A 6031-nucleotide genomic window follows, 5' to 3' on the forward strand; every position below is an offset into this window, starting at 1 on the left:
AGATATAGAATATTAGCGTATATTGCAATTCATGAACAACTACATCAATTTCATATAAAACACACACACATATATATACGTTGTATATATATGGCTTAACATTCACACACACATACATATATATATACATATATATATATATATATATATATATATATATATATATCCGCATATATGTTGTTCTTATTGATATATATCGTGGTCGTTAACAGAACTCGAGTCGAGTCTACCGTTTGCTCATTAGAATTAAGCCATCCCCGGCTACGAAGATCCATGAGTCGCAACTTTGTGACGAACAAATTTCAGACGTCACCATTCGCTGCGGTAAACATGTGCTTTATTTTAAAACTTTTATTGAAAAAATCCACTTAGGTAACTTTATTATGTAGCAGAGCTTACACCTATTCAATGTAGCCGCCTTCAGTCTACGTAATCGCCTCGATACGGATCTGGAACTGGGAGCATGCCTTTTTCACAACCACAGGTGGGAGCTCGATGAATACTCGGCAGATGGAGACGATCAGGCTGGCTTTGGTGTTATAGGAGGTCATGTTGGTGATGTTCTTGAAGTGTTACCAAACGAAGTAGTCCAGCGGGTTATGGTCGGGGTGGGGGCGGGGTCAGTGAAAGAAGAGCACAAAGTCGTAGTACTCGTTCTGAGTCTCTTTGGACTTGTGAGCCGGCGCTTAGATCTACTGCCACACCTAGGATCTGCCAGCGGCCAACAGATTGCACCAAGGGATGGGCACGCTCTTCAACACATCCAGGTACACTTTGGTGTTGACTTTTAAGTTGACTTCGAAGACGTGAGGTAGCATGATGTGGCCCTCACTTGAAACCTCATTAAAGACCATAACATGGCCGGAAAATTTGTTCTCATCGACCTGGGCACATCTCTGTTATTGGTGGCAATCAAGCGATACATCTTGAGAGTGCTGACAACGGCCCTGTTCTCATAGTTTGGATCGGTAGAGAGCATTAGTTGTACAACGACGCATCTCCGAACTCGCTTCTTGAACAATGTGTCAGTTTCAGACATGATAGAACGCTCCTATCGTTTTTTGAGATTTGTACACAACTGACCAACTAGTAGACGATCTGCAACAAAAGAAACAAAATCTGTTTCCATCAAACGGAAATGGTATTATGTCGTCTTTTCTATTGCGACAATTTTATCGTTCTAAAACACCGAAACATTTAGTAGTGACTAAAATTACTCTACGTCGACTTTTTGGTTATAAAGGGTAGGGCATAAATACTTTTACAAAATAAAACTCAGATTTATCCCAACAAAATAATTTATTGCAAAACTCAATTACTGAAAATGATTGGCAAATACTGAAGGAACAATATGGCATAAGTATTGTTCAGAATATTTCTCTTAAGCCATCACTACACTACAAATTCTGTTGAGGAATTCCTCTATAGCAGCACGTATAACATATAGTGGCATTTTTTCTAAGCATTTGTTCAATTTTATTTTTAAAGTTTCAATATTTTGACACGGAATAGAGCAAGCTTCACTCTACAGGATTGATTAAATTCAGGTGATGAGGAATACCATTCTTCTTTGCTGATCCAGGACTAACAGTTGCCTGTACGCTACGGCTATGTTACATGAGCAGTATGGCTTGGCAAAATCTAAGCTTCATCACCGTACACAGAATTACACCATGGGGTTAGTGCACCTTCAATAATGTCCTCAATGTAACTGTCTTTGTTAATCTTGACCCCTTGAGGGAGGGATAACAAGTGGAGATTTCCCTCTTTCAGAAATGGCTGCTCAGTCCATCACTGATGGTGGTTTCTGCGCTCGGAATATCTTTCCTGTATTATCAGGTATTGACTCACGACTTCTCACAATAACTTTATCATTTTGATGCTTGTGGAACTGTTGAAGTAAGAATAAATTTCCATCCATGAAGGTGATGTTATTAAGCATGCCTTCTCTGATACGGTTTAACAAGAGTCGACTTCTGATGAGTCTATTTACAATTGTGGGTGCAGAGAGTTGTTGTTGCTTTTGGAGCTTATAGGGTGACAATTGTAGGGCACTTCGACATATCCTTCGCATAGTCCTTGGTGATGTTTGTGCTTTATTCCCCATTTTGTCTCATAGATCTTTTTTTTGATTTCGCATTTTTGATGAGTCTAGTTGTTAGTGTGGAGACAGCCTGATCCTTGTCTATCTCGAAGTTCATAGGAATTGTCTTTTCCATGGACATTTTGTTGATTTTTTTTAGTTTTTCCTTGACTTTAATATTTTTTATGGACATTTTGTTGATTTTTTTTAGTTTTTCCTTGACTTTAATATTTTTTTATGGACGCAAGTATTACTTGTGTTGCTCTATGGCGAATTTTCTCTTCAATTCGACAGACATTTTTAAACATTATCTTCTTGTTTCTGAAAAAAATAAGAAATCATATTATATTATCATATAATGACAATGAAATAGTAAATTCATTTTAATATTATCATATAATGACAATGAAATAGTAAATTCATTTTAATATTATCATATAATGACAATGAAATAGTAAATTCATTTTAATATTATCATATAATGACAATGAAATAGTAAATCCATTTTAATATTATCATATAATGACAATGAAATAATAAATTCATTTTAATCATAAAAAATAGTTCCGAAATTTTTAAAACAGGACTCATGCTCCACCCTGTATAATATAAAAAAAAAAAAATTAATTAATCGAGCAAGTGTGCCCTCTAGTTTTTCTTCTTCTTTTTTTACAAGGTGATCATCACTTATCAAGCACCGGAAGCCACTCAGGGATAAGGGTTATTGTAAGTACAGTACGTTAGTGTGGATATTTTAGAGTTTCTACTTAAAGAGGCGGTTCATCAGGAATTTGTTAACGTTGGACTTGAAGACATCCAAGTTGTAGTCAGAAGGGAAGCAGGCAGACGGAACAGAGTTCCACAGGCATGCAGTTCTAAGAAAGAAGCTTTGTTCATGGAATCTACGTTTTGATTTAGGCATAGATAAAGAGCGGGGAAAGTTTTTGACAGTGGATTCAGCTAGACGGGTGTTTTTTTTTTATTGTAAAAGATTGGCGAAGGGGGGGGGCAGAGATTGGAGTTCAGACGAGCACCTGCCATGGAAATAACGATAAAACAAAGATAGGCTTGCAACGTCTCTTCTGTGGGAGAGAGGTTGCAGGGAAGAGAAAAGAGCATCCCCCACTAAGCCACGAAGTCTATTTTGTACTCTGTCAAGGCAGGATAGGCTGTTTTTAGCAGCTCCTGCCCAGATATAGCAGCAGTATTCCATCCTTGGACATATTTGTCTTTGATATAGATAGAGAAAAGAATGAAATTATTAATATGAATTAGTAAGAATGCCCGACGTTGCCCTGGTTAGAATGAAGATCAACGAATGCATTCGAAATCGGCGAAATCGCCCACTTTCAATCAAATCGATTACCTGCTCTAGTTGGGGACCCACCGTGGTGCAGCGGCAGAAAACGTCACATAGCTCTCCACAATGACTACTCCGCAATACATTGTAGTCTACATTGCACTGTAGAGAACATCTTGTTGATGTTATAAAATTATTTTTATATAATGTTTGGATTAAAATTCAAAATGCAAAAGTCAAGTATCACGTTTCAATTGTTCTCTAAATAGAAGCATTCATTTCGAACGCGCCCTTGTCATATAAAAGAATATACTGCTTATTTTATATGCCGGGCCTTTCTGCTTGTGCAGTAATTATACTTCTCAAATGCACTTTTGATTTTAGGCTTTATAAAGTGTTAACTTTAGTCAAAATTGCCTGTTCCTTCTTTCATCGTATTTTATCGATTATCGGTAATCTCCAAAAATACCGTTAGGGCTTACAACATGGCCGCCAGAAGAGTCACGTGATCCGGTTGATCCAAAACATGAATCGCCGTATTACGAAACCGGAAAACGCAAATTTAAAGCAAACTTTGACAAACAAGCATAATAATTAAGTACAAAAACAGTTTTTCAATATCATAATAATAAATAATTTATTTAGAACGGTCATTTAATTTTTTGTTGAGAAACAATCACAGTTTGTTTGTTTTTTAAATGTTTACAAAATGTCTACGAACGTGCGTAGACATTTTGTAAACATTGTTTTTAAAAAATAAAAAATAATACTTCTATTATGTTTTAAACGACTGTAATAGTTTATTTTAGAAGTATATTTCATAAAGAAAATTGACAACCCACTTTAAAAACAGAAATTACGAGTTTTATATATTTTATTCGCAGTTTTTTGTTGGGGGTGTCAAAAATTCCGCCTAAAATTCTGATACACCTAGTTGACCACTTGTTTGTTCTGAATAAAATACTTTTTATAAACACTGTTTTAACTAAAAACAACCTAAGATTGTTTCTCAAAGTTTGCCTATTTTTATAACAACATTATATCAACAAAAAATTAAATACAAACAAATTGTGATTGTTTGTCAAAGTTTGCCTTCAAGGCTGCGTTTTCCATTTGCACGATTCATGTTTTGGATCAACTGGATCACGTGACTCTTCTGGCGGCCATTTTGTAAGCCCTAACGGTATTTTTGGAGATTACCCGATTATCTATCATCGATATTTATTGAAGACGTTCCAATACAAAACCTAGCTGAGAACACTACAAGGCACATAAAGTACATTTGTGTGAAATTAAAAAAAAAATCGGCCCATCATTTAGGAACCCATAGAGAACGAACTCTCACACACACAGACAGGTCCTGAATATGACCTTAAACTATATCCAATGGTGAGGCCCCAGCTTGCGGGCTTTGGGGAGTGCGGAGACACCCTTTAATTGCTATTGCTCTCAGGTCCACTCTGACCCGGAGTGGTAGTACCTGTTAGGGTCTTAACTATGGATTAAATAGAAACCGGCTTGAAAACAACAAATATATTCTATAAAAAAAAATTTCTTCAAAATCTTTGGATTCGTCATTAAATAACCTAAAAGTTGTTTATATGCCTTAAACAAAAACAACCAAACCAAACCACACACAAAGTCCCTTTTAGATAGTGTTGTGTCTGCACAAATAATTAACAAGAACACGAAAGTAAAGGTATACAATAATATATTAGGAAGAAAAGTTATAAACATATTTACATGTCTTCAGATATACTTCAGTTGGAGATATTCCGGCAGGTGGCATGTTGCATGTCTTACTGGATGGAGCATAGGCGTCTTGCCTATTTGACAGTCGTTGCCGGACTGCCCCGGTATTGGTGATTGACACCTTTATATATCTCACTCACCCGCCTATGTTAATTAGTAGGCGTCTCCACAACCGATAGATAGATAGATAGATAGATAGATAGATAGATAGAGAGATAGATAGATAGATAGATAGATAGATAGATAGATAGATAGATAGATAGATAGATAGATTATCGGATACGCATTCTAAGATCCAGATGAATAACGTATTCATATTATATTTTTTAATCTTTGCCAGTTTGTCATGATGCCAGCATAACTCAAAAAACAGCTTATTACTGTTGCAATCTGTCGTTGTTTTTCAGTTAAATATAAAATTGTTCCAATGAAATCAAGCAGAATATAACAGCATTGGCCAGTAAAAAAAGAAGTTAATATAATTTTTCAAAAAGAAAATACATAGACATTTAAAACTGATGCTATATTTATAAGAATTGGCAAAACGTTCTTGGGAGCATCATTAATAACATTAAATAATTTTGTATCAACACGAAGACATGAACATTTTATTTACGAAAAAAATTTTCTTTCTACTCTAAAGCTGAGTGTTTTACTATCTTAAATTAATGGAAAACCTTTTCGTTCTTTTTTTTTAGATTTTACAATTTCATTATCTTTTAAAAAATATTTGCAAGTTAATGTGTATTAAAAACGGTTTGTTTATTCAATTTTTTTTAATTTAAAAGATGCTTCTAAGAGCTCCTTGCCAATTGTCATCGCCTTACAGCGGTAGCTGACGATGGTCTAATCGTTAATAACACAAACTGACGATGTGGATGTTCCAAGTTCGAATC

General features: G+C 35.3%; 1 long non-coding RNA gene across 1 annotated transcript; it reads right to left on the reverse strand.

Annotated features, from left to right (window-relative positions):
• Nucleotides 1-1280: 1280 nt before the first annotated feature.
• LOC145249372 (uncharacterized) lies at nt 1281-5226 on the reverse strand. The gene is made up of 2 exons (XR_013863518.1): nt 5127-5226; nt 1281-2404 (listed from the first exon to the last, which is right to left on the reverse strand). It is a non-coding gene; the product is annotated as an uncharacterized LOC145249372 (long non-coding RNA).
• Nucleotides 5227-6031: the final 805 nt, after the last annotated feature.

This window comes from Euprymna scolopes, chromosome 28 (assembly GCF_053919585.1).
Source record: "Euprymna scolopes isolate OS-2025 chromosome 28, ASM5391958v1, whole genome shotgun sequence".
NCBI lineage: Eukaryota > Metazoa > Mollusca > Cephalopoda > Sepiida > Sepiolidae > Euprymna > Euprymna scolopes.